The following is a 26,345-nucleotide window of genomic DNA, read 5'->3' as shown; positions in this document are numbered from 1 at the left end:
GATAGATATGAGATAGCTAGATAGATAGATAGATAGATAGATAGATAGATAGATAATGCTAAATGCACTTTACATTACTTGTTAAATACACTTTAGGCAGATCTGAACAGCTCCAAGCAGTAATGCTTTCACTTATACCAACCAGTTATATTTTTCTAAATATTAAACGTTAATACAATAAAGGAATAAGCAGGAAGGTCATTAGGACATAACACAATACTGACTGAGACAACCAATGAGGTTCTAGGATCACACCAAATGTGTCAGATCAAAACCAATCATTTATTTTTTATTTTTGACCATATAAGCACAATATTAGAAACAGTGTTCAACCTCAGTCAAATTAAACTGAGATATAACATCCAGCAATGTGGACACATGAGTAGTTCTCAAAGGTCTAGTCTACCAGAATAAAATTGTAGACCTAAGACACAAGAACTTGTGCAATGTTCCCTTAGTGATGTCTTGGTGTAGGACCTCAAAATATCTAGTCTTGTGGTATCAGAGGATAATGTTAAAGTTGTTCCCTTAACTAGTTATTAGATATAATATGAGTGCAAGGTGCACCACATAAAGAAGTCAACCAGGAGTCTGGTTAAGTTAAGAAGATTTTGGTTTGGGACTTAAAGAAGATGTCAAGTGGTAAGAAACTTATATCCTGCAGATTAGGGATAGATGACTGATCCCGGGGGGTAGACCCTCGCGATCAGACATTTATTCCCTATCCGCAGGATACATTTCTTACCGCTGGACATCTTCTTTAGGCATAAAATGCAAGAAAGTCATTTAAATACAGATATCAGGTCAGGGACAAGGGAAAAAACGTATCTAGTACTTAAAAAGCTGGAAGGGAAGGGTGCACTGTTGATCTAGAAACAATTCTGTTACATATACAGTGCCATACAAGCATGTCCTTTATTACAGATACCTCTGTTCATAGGGGCAAATTTATTAATGGTAACAATCACAGTATGTATGATGCAAACTTATTAGGAATCTGCCTATGGCAGAATATATTTGACACAATTTGCCAGACTATTATTCAAACGTTTCTTCCTTACACCACATGATGGCTAGTGTATGTGTATTCCAGAAATCTACAGCAATAATGCACTAATAATGCACATAATTAGCCAATTATATAGCTCCTCTTAGCCCTTACTCGCTCATATTTACTTCAAAGCATTTAAGGGAGGAGTAAAAAGTGCCAATGGTTTTGCTTGGCTGACATTATGCACTGCAGTTTTTGGTACAGTCTGGTACCTTAGTAAATCTCTGACAAGTGAAAGTACAGCTCAGCTACTTGTATGATTTCAGAGCCTTGAGACTCATCCACATTATGCTCCTATTTCCAAGCACATAATTCCAGGTATAGGAGGCAAATACTGAATGAGATTGGTTGTAAAGAATATCACTAGAGACACATGGGGGAGATTTATCAACACCTGTCCAGATGAAAAGTTGACCCAAAGCAACCAATGAGCTCGCTGCTTTCATTATTAACAAGGCCTCTAAAAAATAAACAGTCATCTTTTGCTTTCCCCCTTTTACTACATGTGAGATGCAGATACCGTGAACTAGCATTTAATAAGGCTGCATATATGAGAACTGCCCATTGCACCATTGCAGCTATAATAGGTCACTCAAGACCTTTATATATATATATATATATATATATATATATATATTTATATGTGGTATAGAGTGTGGTATATAAACACATATATTTGTTTTGTCACTGCCCCCTACAGACTTGGCAGCTGTGTGGCAAAAACTCTACTAATAGAAATAAATGGAACAATATCGACTATAGGGGTAGGGTCAAATGTAGCCCATCTGGAGTGTATTTCACACTGCAGATGCACTGACGCCAGTCACTAGAGCGAGCTCCCTTCTTTGGCCGCCAGCTGCAGCAGGGAGCTTGTTCTACTGACTGGCGTCGGCGCATCCGCAGCGTGAAATACGCTGCCGATTCTCTATGTGTGACCCTACCCTAACTGAGAAGAGTCACGCCCTCCAAAAGATGTGATGTGACCTGTTGCTTATAGGTAGAGGAGGAAGCAATTGCTCTGTGTCTCAGAGTAGGCCTAGCTGAGCTCAAATCAGTTTCTGAGGTGTTGATGTATATTTTGTGAGGTTACCTGTTGGTTATAGGTAAATGAGGAAGTATTTGCTTCATATGGCTCAGAGATGGCTGAGCTCCAACAAGCTTTTGAGGTGTCTATATATATATATATATATATATATATATATATATATATATATATATATATTAGCTTTGTGGGGGAGGAAAAGCAACAAAGGAGGGAGCTTTTGTCCTCAAATGTTGTCCTCAAATCCTGACCCCATATCCCCTCCTCATGTTCCGACCCCAAATCCCCTCCTCATATTCTGATATTCTGACCTCATATCCTGTCCTAATGTCTCGACCTCATATACCATCCTCATATCCCTTCCTCATATCCTGTCCTCACATCCCGTCCCCATCCTCGTCCCCATATCCCGTCCTCATACTCTGTCCCCATATCCCGTCCTCATATGCCTTCTTCATATACTGTCCCGATATCCTAACCTCATATCCTGTCCTCATATCTTGTCCCCATATCTGACCTCATATCCTGTCCTCATAACCCGTCTTCATATCCTGTTCTCATATTTAATCCCCATTTCTAATCCTCATATCCCATCCTCAGGTGTGATGAAGATATTGTAAACTAAAAATAAAAGGGATGTGGCTTAAAGGGTGGCCATGTCTTTGCAAGATGGGGCATGGAATGCGGGGAGGGTGTGGCTTGCCAGCTGGACTGACGCATTCACCAGGAGATGCAGAGCGGAGCTTTTGGAATATGGTACCGGAAGTTCCAGATACTTGTATGGGACCTGAAACAAAAACCCCATCCTTCACTTAAGGGGGTAGGTTAGGGGTTAATTTAACTAATGTATATTTTTATTTGACATATAAGTAACATGTGACCAAGTATTAGCAAAATATCTCCACCCGTATGGAAGTTATGCTGGAACATACATTTCCCATAGATTTGCATTGGACTTTAAACAAAAACCCCAACCCTTGCAAATGAGGGGTAGGTAAGGGTTAAACTAACTATCCTATATTTTTAGTGGACATATAAGTAACATTTGACCAAGTATTATAGAAATATCTCCAGCTGTTTGGAAGTTATACAGTAACATATATTTCCCATAGACTTGTATGGGACTTTAAACAAAAACCCAGACTCTTGCAAATAGGTGTGGGTAAGGGTTAAATTATCTATCCTATGTTTGTTGCTGATGAAGAAAGAGGGAAGATGAAGGAATCTTCCAGAGAAAATGGTGCTTGCGGAGCGGCGCTCACCTCCTGTCAGCCGGCAGCTAAATAAACCGTCAGGATACAGGCTTGTTCATAAAACCATAGAAGATTTTATTTGCAATTTTAAAACAGGAACAACGTGTTTCGAGGGGCGGAGACCCCCTCTTCGTCAGGTTCTGATTGGTAATGGGGCCTGACGTGCCTTATATGTATGTCAAAAAGCCCAGGAAAATAAAATATTTTAATTAAAATTTTGACATGCATATAAGGCACGTCAGGCCCCATTACCAATCAGAACCTGACGAAGAGGGGGTCTCCGCCCCTCGAAATGCGTTGATCCTGTTTTACAATTGCAAATAAAATCTTCTATGGTTTTATGAACAAGCCAGTATCCTGACGGTTTATTAAGCTGCCGGCTGACAGGAGGTGAGCGCCGCTCCACAGGCACCATTTTCTCTGGAAGATCCCTGCATCTTCCCTCTTTCTTCATTGTCCGGACCGTCCTCCATGGGTGGAAGCACGGGACAGGTGCTGGCAGCACTCCTCCATACATCTTCCCCGAAAGAGTGGGAAACAAGCAACAATAGGTGTTGTGCTCTCAGCGCAACACAGCAAGGTGAGCAAAATCTTCTCCTGAGTTTTTCTGATCTTTTGCTTAGATGTGCACGGGTCCTTCTTTGTTTTTGTCTCTACATTTAATGTTTGTTGCTGACATATAAGTAACGTGTACCAAGCTTCATGTCAATATCTTCAGCCGTTTGGAAGTGATGCTGGAGAAGGCATAGGCAACCTTCGGCACTGCAGATGTTTTGGACTACATCTCTCATGATGCTTTGTCAGCATTTTGGCTGAAAGAGCATCATGGGAGATGTAGTCCAAAACATCTGCAGTGCCGAAGGTTGCCTATGCCTGTGCTGGAGCATACAGACATACATACACATATACAAGCACACATACATGCACACATACATACACACATGCATACACACACACATATACATATATACACACATACATACACATACATATACATATATGCACACATACATACACATAAACATACACACATTAGTGGAGATTTATCAAAACCTGTCCAGAGGAAAAGTTGCTGAGTTGCCCATAGCAACCAATCAGATCGCTTCTTTCATTTTTAACAAGGCCTCTGAAAAATGAAAGAAGCAATCTGATTGGTTGCTATGGGCAATGAGTTTGATATATATATATATATATATATATATATATATATATATATATATATATCCTCAGAAAAGTGGAAGCGGCACTCCAAAATCACATCAAATAGTGGTTTATTCACTCATCTGTGTAAGCGACGTTTCGGCTTATCAATAAAGCCTTTCTCAAGCATGAATCAACAGTGCAAAAATGGTGTATATATACCCACCCCCCGATTGCACATGCAACAAGGAGGGGGCGTGTACTCAAAAAACAATAACAATAATAGTAAAACAGATCAGAGACCACAATCGGTCATACATAACAATATGAACAGTGAAGGGTGGTGAGCCCATATACAATATTAAGTCCACAAACGTGCGATCATGTGTAGTACAATCAAGTAGTGTGCATAATATCTTATAATTGATGTCTTGGTCCGGCATCAAGGGCGGCGCTCACCTGTTGACATGAACCTCTTCAGCCAATGGAAACTCCGCTGTTCTTCTCGTAGGTCTCGCTTGTAAACAAAGCTTGTGCGCATGTATCGGATCGTCACATCCGCTTTCAACCGGAAGTTGTGGGTGATCATATGTTCGCTTAGAGACGTAATGAGAGACGCCCCCAGCGCATGCGTATGGCTCCGACTTGACTAGATTTTCGCCATCTTTGATATTGGTATATATACCGGTAATCACCATCATCTCTTATGGCAAAATATGTAAATAAGGTAAGTATGTTGCATTGGATGACCATCCTAATTAATCAAACTCAGAGGCAGATCAGAGTCGTTACACCTAATAAGAATACATTATACTATACTAGTCATATTACTAAAGATTGTGTATGGTATGCTCATCGGCAGGTCCCATATCTGTGGGGCTATAATCATTGCATTGTCCTGACAGTTTGGGTGCTGTGGCATGAATCTATTATGGCAGGCGCCTTGCAAGCTTAAGGGGATCACCTACGCCCTACTGTTTTCCCTTTGTATATATATATATATATATATATATATACAGCAAAAATGGAAGAGAGTGGCACTCCAACTTTCTGTGAAAACCCAGTGAGGGTATATTTATTCACACATCTGCAATACACACAACGTTTCGGCCCGTCAATAGAGCCTTTCTCAAGCACGGGCTTGAGAAAGGCTCTATTGACGGGCCGAAACGTCGCGTGTATTGCAGATGTATGAATAAATACACCCTCACTGGGTTTTCACGGAAAGTTGGAGTGCCGCTCTCTTCCATTTTTGCTGTGTTTACTTGGGGCCTGGGTCTGGCCCTGGGGCTGAGCACCCACGTGGATCTTGGAATCCTTGGCAATTGCCACGCATGGCGCTCCTTCTTCTTCACTTTTTATATATATATATATATATATATATATATGTATATTGTGAGGTCATCTGTTGGCTTACGTTCGTATCATATGCCTCAAAGATGACAGGGCTTCTTTGGTGTTTGTATGTTGTGAACCAATAGTTGAGCAGTAATTGCTCTGTTCACACAATTGAGCCTCGTTGCTTTATAGAAAAGAATCTTTATGTTCAAACAAGCTCATTTGCCATCTGTATAAACTTAAATGGCTCTGTCTCTGCATAGACCCATAAACAGCAGTAAGAATTATCCAGTTAACACAGTAGATTATTTATACATTGTAATAACGGTTATATAACACAGCAGAAGATAGATTATTGGCTTTGTTTCCTGAAATCGTACTTAATGTGCAAAAATAAATAGCAGGAAACTGTTATAGTGCAGTTTTGAAAAAACATAATAACTCTGCAAGAAATCTAGTCCTCTTCGCCCACTGAAACTGATAAAACTGATGATTGTTTGTTCATGCTAGTGTTTAAATGATCACTGTTTATAAGAAGAGAGAAAAATGAAAAGCCGGCCACTCACCAATATATTCCTTCTTCAAGCTTTTATTGCAGCGACATAATACTCACATATATTCGGGGGGAGGGGTTTAAAGAAAGGAAGAGCAGGGGGGTACCGAGGTGAAAAGCTCAGTTTCGCACACTCAATTGCTTTGTCGGGCCATACAACCTTTTCTGATTCTACTCTACAAATATACAGGTGTGTGTTTCACGTAAACCAATCCCAAACATTTTCACATGTGATATCTGACATCTCGGATGGGTGTTACCAGAAGTCAGAAGCATACTGCTAGATCTGTTCTATCATTTAACCCTATAGGGCCCGTAGCACTGGAATGGATTATCCAGTGTGTTTCCCTTTTGAGGAGTGTTGTATGAAGGTTTTCACCTGGCACCGGCACAACAACTTCCAAACCTGCAAACTGCAGGATTTCAGGGTTGTTTTCATGCTCCTTCTCCACGTGGGCCATTAAGTGATGGCATCCTTGTCTCCCTGTGCCAATGGAGTAAAAATGCTCCCTAATTATCACATAGAGGCAGCACTTAGTTTTTCCCACTTAGAAAAAGCCACATGGGCAAAACAGGGCATATACTACGTTTTTTGACCGACAAGTAATAAAATCAACAACTGTGTGTGAAATAGCACCTATTCTTAGATTTTTTTGCCGCCATGTTGTAACTGCAGAAACTGCAATTTTTACAACAATGATTACCTTTTGGTAAGAAATCACCCAACCATGTTTTTTTCGGTTTTCTTTGGTCTTTCTTTATTTATACTGTCTCCTATTGTTTTGTTCTTTCTATGAGTAATAATAGGTTTTCTGACTGCTATGTCTTTTAAATCTTCGTCTGCCTCGATAACATACCAATTCCGACGAATCACTGTTTTTATGGCTTGGTTCATTGGCGTGTTATCGAAAACAAGCGTAAATCTTTTTTTCTTTCTGTGAATGCTCTCTCTCTACTCTTTTTTTATCAGTGTTGCTGGGTACGCTCTCTGTTTGTCTTTTTTCTAGATCGTTTACTTGTTTATGGTAAGATTCTTCTAAGGAGTTATTACGTTTTAGTCTGATAAACTGTCCCGTAAGGTATGCCTTTTTTAACCGTATGATTATTTGAGCTGTCGTAGTGGAGCAAAGTGTTTCTGGCTACTGTTTTTCTATAGCCCTCTGAGATAAGTGCGTTATTATTGATTTGTAGTCTGATGTCCAGAAACTCAAGTGTATCGCCCCCATACAAATGTGTGAAGCACATGTTAACTGTGTCTATGTCATTCATATACTGTACAAAATCGATAAACTGCTGTTCTGATCCAGACCATATGACTAATATATCATCTACATACCTGTACATACCTGTCGTATGTACATAAGGATTATTAGATGTATAAATATGCCTGTCCTCAAAATAAGCTAAAAATACATTTGTATATGTACAGGAAACCGGGGTCCCCATAGGGGTCCCCGTCTCCTGTTTGTACCATTGCTCTGAAAACTTAAAGGTGCTGTTATTAAGAACAAACATAAGCCCATCTCTTATAAATTCTCTCATTACTGTTGGTACGTCCGTACGTTGCAATAGTTCACCCACTGCCTGTACACCCGCATGCAGGATGCGGGTGTACAGGCTGACTACATCAATGGAACAGAATTAGAAATTTTCCTCCCATTGGATGTCCCCTATGAATTTCAATGATCACTGTCAGTTTAAAAAAAAACTTTTTATATGCTGTACATCTTGGCAAATCATAAACCTTTCTAATATACTCAACCCCTTACCCGCTTTATGCAAAATCAGGTACATGTACGGGGCGATTAGGTATGACTTCCCGCATCACCACATACATGTACCGGATTTCTTTAAACTGTCACAGTGCTGCCCGGTGCTGTGACAGTTTAGTAAGCTCGGCTGTGCTGCACAGCCGAGCCCCCCTGAATCCGGCCAGGGACCAATCGCAGTGGTCCCTAGCCAACGATCACTGCTATTGGTCTGTCAGTACAGAGGGACCAAAAGCAGGGATCTGGCGGGGGTCTCCTCCTTCCCCCTTTCCTCCGTCACTTCACTGTGGGAAGCGATTGGTGGTGAGGGAGGCCCCATCGGAGGAGGCCACCCGTGGGCCGTCAGAATCAGAGCTGCGCTCTGTTCCTGAGTTAACCCTGTAGACGCTGCGGTCACTGAGACTACAGTGTCTATTAGGGTAATAGAGGGAGGGAGCTCCCTCTGTCACCGATCAGCGCTCTGCAAAGTGAAAGCAGAGTGCCGATGGTTGCCACGGCAACCGGAAGCCGGACATTGGCCTCTGTTGTCATGGCAACATGATCGATCAGTCCCTGCCTACGGTAGAGACTGATCTATCCTATGTCTGTCAGTACTGACCGACATAGGCATAATTCAATTGGCGTACAGATGTGTACTCCATTGAATTAGGTGTATAATAGTTTAAAAATAAAAAAAAATATGGAAGAAATAAAAGAAAAAAAATTGAAAAATAAAAGGAAAAAATTTGAAAGAAATATAAATAATAATAAAATAAATTAGACATGTATATAATACACCCCAAAAAATAGTCCCCCCAAAAACATCAACATGTCCTGCAAAAAAAAGGGTCCTCACACAATTGCATCAGTGAAAAACTTAAAAAGTTACAGCTTACAGAATATGGCGACTTACAAACATGATTTGTTTTTTTAAGTTTTCATGCCATAAATGAACTAAAATATTTTTTTAAAGCATATAAATTTGGTATCGCCGTAATCGTATCAACCTGCAGTGTAACGTTAACATGCCATTTATACCGCATGTTTTTTTTTTTTTAGCTCCCATTGATTAATTTTATAGAGAATTTTCAAATAAGCATCATATTGGGTTATTTATTAGACAGTCGGAATGTATGTATAATTGCCAAGGGGGAGGATATTCATTCTCAGTTGGATATACAATTTGTCTTCACAACTAAGAAGCCCCAGCTCCTATAGGCGGCATTGGTCCACATCTATTTAACGAGTGGTTGATTAACATCTATTTAAGGAGTGGTTGATTAACAAAGGGGATGATCCCAGAATGTTATAAAAAGAGCCTCCTTTATCTGCACGTGGTCATATGTCTCATAACCCCTGAAGACGTGGATGGTACCAAGAAACATGTAGGGGAGACATAGTTATGTGGTTTTAATGTCAGCCCTTTATAAGATGTACTGCAGACGCAAATACATTCATTAACACTCCATACAGGAGAGCTAAACTTACAGACTATAGGGACTGTGCTAGTGTTTTTAATACACTTTTTTGGACCTTTCAACTATATCAAATAAAAGTAACGTTTTAATGTTTACACTAACAAGAGGGGGATTTTTTTGTTTAGGGGTTTTATACCCCGTCACCTTCTGGTGACTGGTGTTTGGTCATTTGTTGTATTTCTTTGTCAACACCTAAAGAAAATATATTAAAATGGAAAATCAGCAAAAACTGTTTTAACAATTTTCGAATTTTGCCTCCAATTTGCTTTTATTTCTGTGAAACGCCTAAATTGTTAACAAACTTCTTTAATGTCATTCTGGCTACTCTAAGGAGTGCAGTTTATAAAAATGGGTGATTTATGGGGTATCTAACATACAGGCCCCTAAATTCCACTTCAGAACTGAACTGGTCCCTGAAAAATCGGGAAAATTGCTGCTAAACTTTAAACCTTCTAACATTCTAAAAAAGTTAAAGAATGTTTACCAAAAATGAGGGAAACATAAAGGAGATATATTGTAGATGTGAAATAATCATAATTTTGGTGTGGCATGACTATTTGTCGTATGAGCAAAACATTTTAAATAAAAAAAAGCAAAATTTTCATATTTTTCGCAAAATTTTGTTTTTGTTTTTTAACAAAAACCGCTAAATATATAAATCAAAATTTACAACTAATGTAATGTACAATATGTCACGAAAAAACTCTCTCAGAATGGCTTTCATAAGTGAAAGCATTCCAAAGTTATTACCAAATAAGTGGAAGCATGTAAGATTTAGAAAATTTGGGTTGCTCATTAAGGTCAAAACAGGCTAAGGGGTTAAGGATGCAGGGATTTTGCACTTACGTTTTTTCCTCATCACCTTCTAAAAATCATAGCGCTTTCAATTTTGCAACTACAGACTCATATGAGTGCTTAAAAATGCCATTTTGTAACTTTTGGGTGCACTTTCCAGTAAAAATGACACCATATACGATACCACACCATATACGGTTACAAGGATACCCAATTTATGTAGGTTTTATTTTATCATACTTCCTAAAAAAATTATAACTACATGAACCAAATAACTGACCCCTATAACATTTTTCCACATATGGGGCTTTATGAGGGCTAAGTTTTTGCACCGTGGTCTGTAGTTTTTATCGGTACCATTTTTGTTTTGATGGGACTTTTTGATCACTTTTTATAAAAAAAATTTGAGACAAAAAAAACAAATGTTTTTAAAGTGACAAAAAAACGCAATTTTGGACTTTGGATTTTTTTTTTTTACGTGTACACCATTGACCATAACATTTGAATTTTATAGTTTGTACATTTACGCACATGGGGATACCACATATGTTTATTTTTTATTTTTGTTTACATTTTTTTTTATGAGAAAAGGGGGGTGATTCAAACTTTTATTACTGAAAGGGTTAAATAACATTTATTAACCTTTTTGTTTTTAACTTTTTTTTACTCTCCATTACATGTAATCCTTGGATTGCATACACTGTTCAATGCTAGGCCATAGCATAGCATTGATCAGTGTTATCATTGCTCTGCTACTCCAGCCTGGATCTCAGGTATGGAGCAATAGAACACTGATCCAACAGTGAGGAGCAAGGTAAGGAGCCTCCCGCTGTCCTCTCAGCTGTTCGGGATGCCGCAATTTCACCGCGGAAGTCCCAAACAGCCCACTGAGCTAACCGGCAACTGTTTTCTCTCATTTTCTCCTGATTGGCGATGTCCAGTATTAGCCGCGGGTGCTGTTGCTGATAGCATCCGGGACTTGCTGGGTATGAAGCATGCTCAGCTCTTGAGCGCACTTCACATAATGGGAGCCGGATGAGGACGTAAATAAACATCCTATGTCCTTAAGGGGTTAATAAGAAATTTTTTTTTTTATGGAAATCATGGCTTTGTCCAAGCTGAAGCACGGGTATGGGCAAAGTCCAGAATGTAAGGGTAGTGTAGCGGACTAGCACTCCTCTGTGCTCTCTCCTGTCTGATAGCACTCCTCTGTGCTCTCTCCTGTCTGATAGCACTCCTCTGTGCTCTCTCCTGTCTGATAGTACTCCTCTGTGCTCTCTCCTGTCTGATAGTACTCCTCTGTGCTCTCTCCTGTCTGATAGCACTCCTCTGTGCTCTTTCCTGTCTGATAGTACTCCTCTGTGCTCTCTCCTGTCTGATAGCACTCCTCTGTGCTCTCTCCTGTCTGATAGCACTCCACTGTGCTCTCTCCTGTCTGATAGCATGCCTCCGTGCTCTCTCCTGTCTGATAGGACTCCTCTGTGCTCTCTCCTGTCTGATAGTACTCCTCTGTGCTCTCTCCTGTCTGATAGCACTCCTCTGTGCTCTCTCCTGTCTGATAGCACTCCACTGTGCTCTCTCCTGTCTGATAGCACTCCTCTGTGCTCTCTCTTGTCTGATAGGACTCCTCTGTGCTCTCTCCTGTCTGATAGTACTCCTCTGTGCTCTCTCCTGTCTGATAGTACTCATCTGTGCTCTCGCCTGTCTGATAGTACTCCTCTGTGCTCTCTCCTGTCTGATAGTACTCATCTGTGCTCTCGCCTGTCTGATAGTACTCCTCTGTGCTCTCTCCTGTCTGATAGTACTCCTCTGTGCTCTCTCCTGTCTGATAGTACTCCTCTGTGCTATCTCCTGTCTGATAGCACTCCTCTGTGCTCTTTCCTGTCTGATAGTACTCCTCTGTGCTCTCTCCTGTCTGATAGCACTCCTCTGTGCTCTCTCCTGCCTGATAGCACTCCACTGTGCTCTCTCCTGTCTGATAGCATGCCTCCGTGCTCTCTCCTGTCTGATAGCACTCCTCTGTGCTCTCTCTTGTCTGATAGGACTCCTCTGTGCTCTCTCCTGTCTGATAGTATTCCTCTGTGCTCTCTCCTGTCTGATAGTACTCATCTGTGCTCTCTCCTGTCTAATAGTACAGGAGAGAGCACAAACGAGCACTATCAGACAGGAGAAAGCACGAAGGAGTATTAACAGACAGGAGAAGCATAGAGGAGTCCTATTAGACAGGAGAGCACAGAGGACTCCTATCAGACAGGAGAGTACTATCAGACAGGAGAGAGCACAGAAGAGTACTATCAGGCAGGAGCACAGAGCAGTACTATCAGACAGGACAGAGCACAGAGGAGTACTATCAGACAGTAGGGTATCATTAAAAATTATACCCTACTCGTATATAGGTTTGAGTGGGGTTTTATTTTTTCCTCTTCACCTACTAAGAGCCATAACACTTTACATTTTTTCACCTACAGACCAGGGGCGGACTGACACGTCGGGCACTTGGGCAGTGCCCGAGGGCCCCGGTCTCAGGGGAGCCCACTGATCACCCCCCCCCCCTCCCATTACCAGCCTGCAAACTTAAGAGAATGGCAATGCATACAGTTTATTCATCGCCCTTAACCAGGGGTGCACGCAGGATTTTTTAACAGGTTGGCATTTAAATACATAAAATAAAAACTCCACACCAGGATTACTCCTTCTGTTATTATATAAAAAAAAACACTATAGACAGACCAATATCACCACTATACAAGGAATAAATAATTTACCCACGCCATAACCTCTACAATCACTACCATATAGTGATGGGATAATGCCACCATACTGATACTGAATAAAACCACTATACACAGACCAGTATCACCAACAACATCACTGTACAAAAGACAAATAATTCCACCAGACCATGAGCACCAATAACACTACCATACAAGGGTCAAATTATGCCACACCATGTCTACACATTACCACCATATACTGATGGGATAATACTACCATAATGATACGGAATAACAACGCTATACAGAGACCAGTATCGCCAGCAACACCACTATGCAAGGAACAAATAATTGTATCACACCATGATTACACATTACCCCCACCCCATAGTAACGGATAATACTACCATACACTGAATAAACCCCCTCATATATTAATGAACCCTCTATGTGCCCCCTCATATATATTTACTGACCCCCCCCGAACCCCTCATATTTATACTGCCCCTAAATATATTTATTCTGCCCTCTGTACCCCCACATATATTTATAATACCCCCACATGTATTTATAACACCCACATATATTTATTATACCCCGAATATATTTATAATGCCCCCACATATACCGTATTTATCGGCGTATAACACGCACTTTTTAGGCTAAAATTTTTAGCCTAAAGTCTGTGTGCGTGTTATACGCCGATACCCCCCCAGGAAAGGCAGGGGGAGAGAGGCCGTCGCTGCCCGCTTCTCTCCCCCTGCCTTTCCTGGGGTCTAGAGCGCTGCTGTCGGCCCTTTTCACCCCCTGGTTATCGGCGCCGCTGCCCGTTCTGTCCCCCTGACTATCAGTGCCGGTGCCGATAGCCAGGGGGAGAGAAGCGGCGCCGACAGCCAGGGGGAGAGAAGGGGCAGCGGCACCCATTGCCGGCGCCGCTGCCCCGTTGCCTCCCCCCATCCCCGGTGGCATAATTACCTGAGTCGGGTCCGCGCTGCTCCGCTGCTCCAGGCCTCCGTCATTGCTATGCGCTGAACGGCGCGGCGCATGACGTCAGAGCGCCGCGCCGTGCATAGCAACGACGCTGGGGACGCACGACGGAGGCCTGGAGCAGCGCGGACCCGACTCAGGTAATTATGCCACCGGGGATGGGGGGAGGCAACGGGGCAGCGGCGCCGGCAATGGGTGCCGCTGCCCCTTCTCTCCCCCTGGCTGTCGGCGCCGCTTCTCTCCCCCTGGCTATCGGCGCCGGCACCGATAGTCAGGGGGACAGAACGGGCAGCGTCGCCGATAACCAGGGGGTGAAAAGGGCCGACAGCAGCGCTATAGACCCCAGGAAAGGCAGGGGGAGAGAAGCGGGCAGCGACGGCCTTTCTCCCCCTGCCTTTCCTGGGGGTGTATCGGGGTATACACGCGCACACACGCACCCTCATTTTATCATGGATATTTGGGTAAAAAACTTTTTTTACCCAAATATCCTTGGTAAAATGAGGGTGCGTGTTATAGGCCGGTGCGTGGTATACCCCGATAAATACGGTATTTATAATACCCTAAATATATTTATAATGTCCCCACATATATTTATAATGCCCCACATATATTAATAATGCCCACATACATTGAAATTGCCCACATATATTTATTATACCCCAAATATATTTATAATGCCCATATATATTAATTATACCCCACATATATTTATAACATTCCCACATATATTTATAATGCCCCCACATATATTTATAACGCCCCAACATTTATTTATTATACTCCCACATATATTTATATACCCAAATTTATTTATAACGCCCCCACATATATTTATAATACCCCCACATATGTTTATAATGCCCCACATATATTTATAATGTCTCCACATATATATTTACTGCCCCCCCGAACCCCTCATATTTATACTGCCCCTAAATATATTTATTCTGCCCTCTGTACCCCCACATGTATTTATAATACCCCCACATGTATTTGTAACAACCACATATATTTATTATACCCCAAATATATTTATAATGCCCCACATATATTTATAATGCCCCCACATATATTTATTATACCCCAAATATATTTAGAATGCCCGACATATATTTATAATGCCCCCACATATATTTATAATACCCCAAATATATTTATAATGTACCCACATATATTTATAATGCCCCACATATATTAATAATGCCCACATACATTGAAATTGCCCCACATATATTTATTATACCCTAAATGTATTTATAATGCCCCCATATATATTAATTATACCCCACATATATTTATAACATTCCCACATATATTTATAATGCCCCCACATATATTTATAACGCCCCAACATTTACTTATTATACTCCCACATATATTTATAATACCCAAATATATTTATAACGCCCCCACATATATTTATAACACCCCCATATATGTTTATAATGCCCCACATATATTTATAATGTCCCCACACATATATTTATAATGCCCACATACATTTAAATTGCCCCGCATATATTTATTATACCCCAAATTTATTTATAATGCCCCCACATATATTAATTATACCCCACATATATTTATAACACTCCCACATATTTTTATAACACCCCACATATTTATAACGCCCCCACATATATTTATAACGCCCCCACATATATTTATAATGCCACACATATATTTAAAATGCCCCACGTATATTTATATGGCCCCCACATATATTTATAACACCCCTTATATATTTATAATGCCCCCACATATATTAATAATGCCCTCCATATATTCATAATCCCCCCACATATATTTAAAAAGCCCCATATATTTATACTGCCCCTACATTATTTATACTGCCCCAATAATTATTTTAATGCCCACCTTGTGTCCCCCAAATGCTCATAGCTTTTCATGACCAAACAAAAAAATATAAAAGCAATATTTACTTAGTCCAGGTTCCCACGATATACAGAGCTCTCTGCAGCCTACGAACCTCAGGGCCAAGAACCCCGGGTTGGTGCGATTACGTCATACCATTGTGCCGGCCTGTGGGGGTCAGGGGACGAGTGGCAGCGGCTCATAGACTGCAGAACTGAAGTGTCTGCCGTCTATGGGACAGTGAGTGGTGGAGCAGGGACCTGACAACCCCCTCTGCCTTTCACTGTATTGCATCTGCACCGACGTGGCAGATGCAGTGACAGGTAGCTGGGGTGACAACACTGGGGGATGATTATTTCCTGCTATAGTGTCATCCCTCTGGAGAGAGTCACCCAGTGCGCTCCGCCACTGGGGCGGCCATAAGGGTGATTGACAGGGCGAGGAGTCAAAACAGCTGAGGGGCGCGCATTTAACTATAGATGCCTCTGTAAGACACGCTTATACAGAGACCCCCCAACCTACGATGGCCCCGACATACGATAATTTCAACAAACGATGGCCTCTCAAGCATCGCATGTTGAAGGCAGCATCAACATACAATGCTTTTTTATATCAGGGCCATTGCATAAACGGCTATCTGGCAGCACAGACTGCTTCAGCTGCTGCCAGATAGCCGTTTTAGGTGCCCCATGTGGTCCGATGAGTGTCACTCACCTGTCCCATCGTCCTCTTTGGGCTCCGCTGCATGGCCGTCGCTCTCCTTCATCGTTATCACGTTGCCGGGCACGCCGTCCCGTCATCCAATAGGAGCAGTGTGCGTACCGAAGTGATGACGGTGATGGAGAGCGACGATCCTGGCCAGTGGTGACGGTCTGGAGCAGCAAGGACACCCCGGGGACGTGATCACAGCGACGATCCTGGCCAGCGGTGATGGTCTGGAGCAGCGAGGACACCCCGGGGACGTGATGAGAGCGACGATCCAGGGCAGCAGTGACGGTCCGGAGCAGCGGGGACACATGAGTATAACTTTCTATACTGTACTGTATTACTATTGCACGGATCCCTCAACATACAATGGATTCAAGTAACGATGGTTCATTTGGAACATATTACCATCGTATGTTTAGGGATCAATGTAGTTAAATTCATTCAGGAGCGGTGAGGTCTGCAGAGTGGCGATGTGTGCATTGTACGCTTTGCAATTCACATGGGGGGCGAGTTAGGGTGGCTGCGAGGCCCCATCCAGTGCGAGGCCTTAGGCAGCTGCCTAATGGGGAATTACAGGGGTGGGATTCTGCCATACAGAAGAAACAGTGTATGGCAGTATTTCAGGTGGTACAGTATTTGGCAGGGTTATATTATTTATTGTCTTCATACACAGAATGAGGATCTGCTGTCTAGGTGAAAAGCCAATGATATCCGGGCGTCAGACTCTGCAGAGACGATGTAGCAGGGAGAAGTACTGGCATCTGGATCAGATGAAGAAGAAAAGAAAAGACAACAGAGAAGACGTCACTCAGGTCATTCTCTGATATCATTGTGTGTTCTTCCTATTTCATTACTGCTGTAGTCACTTATAAGTTCTGCAGGAATGATGGTAGAAACTGTGTCCAATCTGTGGCTCTCCAGTTGTTACAAAACTACAACTTCCATAATGCCTGAGGCTCTCCAGACATAATGGGAGTTGTAGCTTAACAACAGCTGGAGAGCCATGTAAACCAAGGTGATTTTAGACTATGCAGCTCCTTTTATTTTGGTGGGAGTCTGACTGCTGGGATCCTCACAAAGTAAAAAAAAAAATGGTCTGCATAGTCTAGAATACCCGGGCATATTTTTGGTCACAGTCCGACCCTGTCTTCATTTCTGTCTGCACTCTACACAGGGCACCCGCGACTTCTGTCTTCCAGCCTGCCACTTTATAGGGGGTAAGTCAGGCCAGCCTTTGGAAACTGCCTTTAACATGCAGGTTGGCTTAATTTTGGGGCAGCCATGCGCATTTGAGGACTAAATTAGGGATTGCACAGGGGTGGACATAGGGGTATTCTAGGCCAGTGATTCCCAAACAGGGTGCCTCCAGCTGTTGCTAATCTCCCAGCATGCCTGGACAGTCAGTGGCTGTCCAGAAATGCTGGGAGTTGTTGTTTTGTAATAGCTGGAGGCTTAGTTTTGGAAACACTGCCGTACGATATGTTTTTCATTTTTATTGGGGGGGGGGGACAGTGTGAGGGGGTGAATATGTAGTGTTTTACCCTTTATTATATGTTAGTGTAGTGTTTTTAGGGTACATTCGCACAGGTGGGGTTTACAGTGAGTTTCACGCTAGGAGTTTGAGCTGTGGCGGAAAATTGGCTGCAGCTCAAACTTGAAGCAGGAAACTCACTGTAAATGAACCCTGTACATTCACATTGGGGGGCAAACCTCCAGCTGTTATAAAACAACAATTCCCAGCATGCACTTACAGACCGTGCATGCTGGGAGTTGTACTTTTGCAACAGCTGGAAGCACACTGGTTGGAAAACCTTCAGTAAGGTTTTGTTACCTAACTCAGTATTTTCCAACCAGTGTGCCTCCAGCTGTTGCAAAACTACAACTCCCAGCATGTACTGATCGCCGAAGGGCATGCTGGGAGATGCAGTTATACAACAGCTGGAGGTACGCAACTACAACTCCCAGCATGGTGAGACAACCGATTGTTGTTCGTGCATGCTGAGAGTTGTAATTTTGCAAGATTTAGAGGGCAACTGTTTAGAAACCACCGCACAGTGATCTCCAAACTGTGGCCCTCCAGATGTTACTAAACTACAAATCCCAGCATGCCCAGACAGCAAACTGCTGTGTGGGCCTGCTGGGGGTTGTATTTTTGCAAGATCTAGAGGGCCACAGTTTAGAGATCACTGCACAGTGATCTCCAAACTGTGGCCCTCCAGCTGTTGCAAAACTACAAATTCCAGCATGCCCAAACAGCAAAAAGCTGTCTGGGCATGCTGGGAGTTGTAGTTTTGCAACATCTGGAGGGCTACAGTTTATAGACCCCTGTATAGTGGTCTCAAACTGTAGCCCTTCAGATGTTGCTAAGTAACTCACCGACTTCTGTAGTCTGCAGCAGGGAGCCAGCCGCACGTCATCGCCGCCCTCCGGTCGTCGTCCGCTGCCGCTGCGATGGTAGTTGACCTTCGGCGCCGGTCACCGTCGGTTCCCCCACTCTGTCCGGACCTCAATAGGTGGGCAGAACGGGGGAACCGAACGTTAACCCCCCGCCCGATCTGCTATTGGGCGTTGCTTCTGAACGACCAATAGCAGGTATAGGAGGGGTGGCACCCCTGCCACCTCACTTCTATCCCTATAGGGAGATCCCCCTTATTTTCCGGGTCACCGGAGACCCGTTTAACCCGGAATCGCTGCAGATCACTGGTCTGAATTGACCCACGATTTGCGGTGATTGCCGACTTGAGGGGAGGGGTCTCAGGACCCCCCTGGGCATATGCACTGGATGCCTGCTGATAGATATAAGCAGTCATCCCGGTCCGGTTCCCAACCGGCTAGCGGCAGGGACCGAAATTCCCACGAGCGTACCCATACGCCCTCAGTCCTTAAGGACTCTAAAATGGGGGCGTATGGATATGCCCTGCATCCTTAAGAGGTTGAAAAAAATATGTTTTCCACCGGAGTACCCCTTTATACTTCTAGTGACTAGTATTAGAAAGTGTGAGAGCGATAACACCAAATTTAAGACACCTTCTCCCCATTCACACCTGAGACGTTGTAACATTAACGAGTCACATGACATCGAGGAGTGAAAATGGGGCCCAATTTGGACATTTTTACTTAGGGCGATACGTACTATTATTTTGAAGGGACTGCAACATCAACCTCTGTTATACAGGCTGTGCACTCATTATTCTACATTGAGTGCCATTTCTTTAGTGTTGCCACATGAAAAGATATCAAATAAGTCTTCTCACTTATGTAAGATACTGACAACGAGGGAGTCCTTGTACATCCTGTGTCTCTAAAGTATTTTTTAAACGTGCACGATGCATAATGTAGTTATGTTACTGGATGGTATAGAACTAATAAAAAAGGCTAAAATTGCACATAGACACTGTTAATGTTATGTCTGGGAAATAAATCTGACTCCCAGTGTCTAAAAGGCATAGTGGTATTCTGAAAAAAATACCAATATTATATTGTCTTACATTAAAAATCTCAAGAAAAACTGTTAATGAAAACAACAACAACAGAAGAAGCATAACTAATGTGCACCAGGGAAGTATGTACACAAAAAGGAAATCTCGGCAAAGAAGCTGTCCAAGAAAAGCATTGAGAACTTGCTTTTATATTAAATATCATAAATCTAGACATTAATACTATTCTATAGCATCAGGCAACTTATCCCCTATCCTTTAGATAGGGGATAAGTTGTCAGCACGGTAGTACCCCTTTAGGATCAAAACAGGCTAAGGAGTAAAGGGGTTAAATATCATAAATCTAGACATTAATACTATTCTATAGCATAGCATCACATCCTCTCACCTTTATCAATCCATACCCCTTCCCCCATCTCCTCTCCTCCTTGGTTGAACTTCATGGACATGTGTCTTTTTTTCAACTGTACTTACTATGTAAAATTTCAATAAAATAATTCTGTACATGTACTAAAATGTGTAATGTGTCAATGCCCCCCCAATTCACATCAGGTGCAATAATAAGGCAACCGAAATAAAGAAAACAGATTGTATAATAATATTTAAATTAAATGTGCATTTACTTTCCCGATAGTTCACTTCTATAGGGAACACCAATACAGAGATTTCTGTCACATTACATGGATACTTTAACATTTGTTATGATATTATGTAACATTCATTACGTCCACTAAATAGACTGTTCTTTATATGTTTACAATTACCTTGCATGTATATTGGTAAATAGATCATTTAGATTGTAGATTTCACACAACACAATCTAAACAACAAGTGATCAAACTGACCTTCAATGAGGCGCCTCTAGAATATGGTGGAGTCCAGAAAGGTATTTCAGAGTTCTTGAAAAGACTTTGGAACGTTCTCTGTATTATGAGCTGTAACACTGAAAAGCAGAGTGAAGATCTTTCTTCCTCACAGGGACTAACAACACTGTCACATGTCCACAGGTTAGCACTGTAACAGGAAGTTCTACTATCGCTGATAGATGTTTTCTACTGAATATTTTATCTCTATGAAAGGGGAAGTTTATTAACTCATCCATTTTAGCCACACCTAGTTTTAGATGACTTTATTTCTCTGCGTTACAATTCAATTCATTTTTTGATGTAATTGAGAGTCATATCATTTTATTCACAATTTATTGAATATTTCATATTTTACAATCAGGAATTCAGGATGTAAAATATTATGTGTCTCAACCTGAAAATTCATGTAAAATTATTTTTCTATAATGGGAATTTCATAAAGTGTAAGACACTTACAAGGGTATATTATTGTTAGCAGATCTAATGTTGGGATTTTAGGCTAAAAAGGGGAAAAGACCACAAAGCGGCGCCTCATGTAATACCCTTTAGAGATGAGACCCCCCCCCCCCCCCCAAGGGGCTAGGACAGGTTCTGCCGATTAATTGCTCATGAGGAATATGAGGTGCAGCCCAGAGGGTCCCAGAAATCCAAAAGAGGTATCAGTTGCTGTCCATGTCTCCTGAGTTATCTTGGTTTACAATTTCAATATTGATTATTCTTTCACTGTACTGTGTAATGTGTGGAATATTTTAAATTGTACCCACATTTCTAGTTGTATGCACTTTTATTATGTACAGTACTGTAGCTTGTTGATTTCTTGTGACCTCTGCACACCTTCTATGGGTGCCATTTTTAAACGGTATTTTAGTTTGTACATTGCCACCACTGTTTATCAATGTGAGGAAGAGGGTTGTACCCCCCCCCCCCCCCCATACAAGTAATTGCTTTATGTATGGAATGAAAGTCTTCGTTATTACAATCCACTGACTCCATCATCTTCTTTGGGGATTAGAGCGCCATATCACAAGGGGAATTTTCAGCATAATTATCTAATGTTGAGAAGTCACTACCAAGGTGACAAGCTTTACTACAAAGTACCACATTATCAATAGTAATCTCACTGAAAGGGTTGCAGATATGTTGCACCTATTTATCCTTATCAATATCATGTACATTAGCCCTTCCTGAACTAAAAGATATAAAAAAATATTTTCAAAAATGTGTGGAGTGTTCTTACTTATGTAAGATACTGTATATAGTGGTGCACCAGTACCAGACAGCGAGGGAGTACTTGTACATCCTGTTATGTAATGTTATGTCTGGGAACTAAATCTGTCATTGACTCCCAGTGTCTTAAAGGCATAGTGAAAAAAAAAAGTATACCAATATTTTTCTCAAGAAAAACTGTTAATGAAAACAACAACAGAAGAAGCATAACTAATGTGCACCAGGGAAGCATGTACACAAATGGAAATCTCGGCAATGGAGCTGTCCAAGCAAAGCATTGAGAACTTGCTTTTACATTAACCCCTTCCCGCAAAATCGAGTACATGTACGTGATAATTAAGGATTACTTTCCGCATCACAATGTACATGTACCTGATGATAATAAACTGTCACAGGACTGCCCGTTGCTGTGACAGTTTATTGAGCTCGGCTGTGCAGCACAGCCGAGCCTCCCTGAAGCCGGCCAGGGACCAATTGCAGCGGTCCCCGGCCAGTGATCGCTGCTAGTTGTCCGTCAGTACAGATGGACCAATAGCAGGGATCTGGTTTGGGTCTCCTTCTTCCCCCTCTCCTCTGTCGCTTCACTGTGTGAAGCGATCGGTGGTGAAGGGGGCCCCATTGGAGGAGGCCACCCGGGGGCACTCAGGATCGGAGCTGCGCAATGATCCTGAGTTAACCCTGTAGATGTTGCAGACACTGTGACCGCAGAATCTATTAGGGTAAAGAGGGAGGGAGCTCCCTCTGTCACCGATCTGTGCTCTGCAAAGTGAAAGCAGAACGCTGATGATTGCCATGGCAACTGGTTGCCTGACACTGGCCTCTGTTGTCATGGCAACATGAGCGATCAGTCCCTACCTAAGGTAGGGACTGGTCGATCTTATGCCTGTCAGTACTGACAGATATAGGCATAATTCAATGGAGTACAGATGTTTACTCCATTGAATTGTGTGTATAATAGTAAAAAAAAAATAACAAAGTGTGACAAAAAAGTGTGGAAAAAGTGGAAAAATAAAAAAAGTAAAAAAAAATATGTGAAAAAATTAAATAAAAAAATTAGAAAAATAAAATAAAAAATGTGAAAAAAATATAAAAAAATAATAAAATAAATTATATATGTGTATAATACACCCCCCAAAATAGTCCTCCCAAATCAACATGTCGCGCAAAAAAAAGAGTCCTCACACAATTGCATCAGTGAAAAAATTAAAAAGTTACAGCTCACAGAATGCAGATACTTACAAACATGATTTTTTATTTTTTAAAGAAAATGGTTTTTATGCCATAAATGAACTAAAATATAAAAAAATATATATAAATTTGGTATCGCCGTAATCGTAGCAACCTGCAATGTAATGTTAACATGTCATTCATACCACACAACGAACAACCTAAAAAATAAAAATAAAAAACAACTGCAGAATAGATCTTTTATAATGCATACCACCTCATAAAAAATAAAAACAATCAGTTTTACCCCAGAATAGTACCAATGAAAACGTCAATTTGTCTCCCAAAAATATTTTTTGCACCCCAAGACCCCTGTAATTTTATATGATGCCAACAAATACCCTAAACTAAAAGGATGCCCCAAATCCACACAGCACTCCTTCATGTCTGAGGTCTGTGTGAGAGACATGTAATGCACAAAGGCCACATATGGAATATTTCAAAGTATGTCAGAATTCTGGGAATAAATCTTGAGTTTTATTTATTTGTCAACACCTACTGTGTTACAGAAAAAAATGGATTAAAATGAAAAATCTATAAAAAGATTTAATTTTAAAATTCCGCCTCCACTTTGCTTTTATTTCTGTGAAACGCCTAAAGGGTTAATAAACTTCTTTAATGTCATTCTGACTATTTTAAGGGGTGCAGTTTATAAAATGGGGTGAGTTACGGGGGTATCTAACATACAGATCCCACAATTCCACTGCAGAACTGAACTGGTCTCTGAAAAATCAGATTTTACTATTTCCTTGAAAATCTGGAAAATGGCTACTAAATTTATAAATCTTCTAACATTCTAAAAAAGTAAAAGAATGTTTATCAGATGATGGGAACGTAAAGTAGACATTGTAGATGTGAATAAATCATTAATTTGATGCGGCATGGCTATGTTTTGTATGAACAGAAAATAGCAAACCTAGAAAAATGCTAATTTTTCTTTTTTTTCAAAATTTTTTGTACAAAAACCGCTAAATATATCAATAAAAGTTTACGACTAATGTAAAGTGCAACATGTCATGAAAAAACAATCTCAGAATCGCTTTCATAAGTGAAAGTGTTCCAAAGTTATTACCAAATAAGTGGACGCATGTCAGATTTTGAAATTTTGCCTTTGTCATTAAAGGGGTACTACCATGCTGACAACTTATCCCCTATCTAAAGGACAGGGGATAAGTTGCCTGATCGTGCGGGGTCCCGCCGCTGTCTCGCACGCAGCACCCCGCTCTCATCAGGCCCCGGAGCGAACATCGCTCGGGTCTGATGACTGCCGATCACGGGGCCGGAGTATAGTGACATCACGGCTCCGCCCCCATGTGATGTCACGCTCCGCTCCCTCAATGTAAGTCTATGGCAGGGGGCGAGACAGCTGTCTCGCCCCTTCCATAGACTTGCATTGAGGGGGCGGAGCGTGACGTCACACGGGGGCGGAGCTGTGACGTCACGATCACTGGCCCCGTCATCAGACCCGGAGCGAATGTTCGCTTCGGGGCCTGATGAGAGCGGGGTGCTGCGTGCGAGATCATGGGAGTCCCCAGCGGCGGGACCCCGCGCGATCAGGCAACTTATCCCCTATCCTTTAGATAGGGGATAAGTTGTCAGCACGGTAGTACCCCTTTAGGATCAAAACAGGCTAAGGAGTAAAGGGGTTAAATATCATAAATCTAGACATTAATACTATTCTATAGCATAGCATCACATCCTCTCACCTTTATCAATCCATACCCCTTCCCCCATCTCCTCTCCTCCTTGGTTGAACTTCATGGACATGTGTCTTTTTTTCAACTGTACTTACTATGTAAAATAATTCTGTACATGTACTAAAATGTGTAATGTGTCAATGCCCCCCAATTCACATCAGGTGCAATAATAAGGCAATCGAAATAAAGAAAACAGATTGTATAATAATATTTAAATTAAATGTGCATTTACTTTCCCGATAGTTCACTTTGTTATGATATTATGTAACATTCATTACGTCCACTAAATAGACTGTTCTTTATATGTTTACAATTACCTTGTATGTATATTGGTAAATAGATCATTTAGATTGTAGATTTCACACAACACAATCTAAACAACAAGTGATCAAACTGACCTTCAATGAGGCGCCTCTAGAATATGGTGGAGTCCAGAAAGGTATTTCAGAGTTCTTGAAAAGACTTTGGAACGTTCTCTGTATTATGAGCTGTAACACTGAAAAGCAGAGTGAAGATCTTTCTTCCTCACAGGGACTAACAACACTGTCACATGTCCACAGGTTAGCACTGTAACAGGAAGTTCTACTATCGCTGATAGATGTTTTCTACTGAATATTTTATCTCTATGAAAGGGGAAGTTTATTAACTCATCCATTTTAGCCACACCTAGTTTTAGATGACTTTATTTCTCTGCGTTACAATTTAATTCATTTTTTGATGTAATTGAGAGTCATATGATTTTATTCACAATTTATTGAATATTTCATATTTTACAATCAGGAATTCAGGATGTAAAATATTATGTGTCTCAACCTGAAAAGTCATGTAAAATTATTTTTCTATATTGGGAATTTCATAAAGTGTAAGACACTTACAAGGGTATATTATTGTTAACAGATCTAATGTTGGGATTTTAGGCAAAAAAAAAAGGGGAAAAGACCACAAAGTGGCACCTCATGTAATACCCTTTAGAGATGAGACCCCCCTCAAGGGGCTAGCACAGGTTTTGCTGGTTAATTGCTCACCTTGTTCACCTAGGTTGTGTACATATCACCCTAAAAGGGTATGAGGAATATGAGGTGCAGCCCAGAGGGTCCCAGAAATCCAAAAGAGGTATCAGTTGCTGCAGAGGCGGCTCTAGACTTTCTGAGGCCTTTGGCAAAACTTGGACATGAGGCCCCCATGAACATAATACATGCAAGCGATAAT

General features: G+C 41.5%; 1 protein-coding gene across 4 annotated transcripts in view; it reads right to left on the bottom strand.

The window, feature by feature from the left end:
• The window catches only part of LOC130355703 (toll-like receptor 8), a 36,781-nt gene extending 11,087 nt beyond the window's left edge, over positions 1–25,694 (bottom strand). Inside the window, exons 1-2 of one of the 4 annotated variants that reach the window (XM_056556179.1) lie at positions 25,535–25,694; positions 20,965–21,062 (exon numbers count right to left, since the gene is read on the bottom strand). The gene's annotated coding sequence lies outside the window, so the exon portion shown is untranslated. Of the gene's footprint in view, positions 1–20,964; positions 21,396–25,534 lie in introns of those variants that run through there. The other 3 variants (XR_008888636.1, XM_056556180.1, XM_056556178.1) reach the window with 3 other exon arrangements.
• Between the last annotated feature and the right edge of the window lie 651 nt (positions 25,695–26,345).

The sequence above is a fragment of the Hyla sarda genome, chromosome 2, assembly GCF_029499605.1.
Source record: "Hyla sarda isolate aHylSar1 chromosome 2, aHylSar1.hap1, whole genome shotgun sequence".
In the NCBI taxonomy this organism is placed as follows: domain Eukaryota; kingdom Metazoa; phylum Chordata; class Amphibia; order Anura; family Hylidae; genus Hyla; species Hyla sarda.
This window is presented reverse-complemented; position numbering and strand designations above follow the sequence as displayed.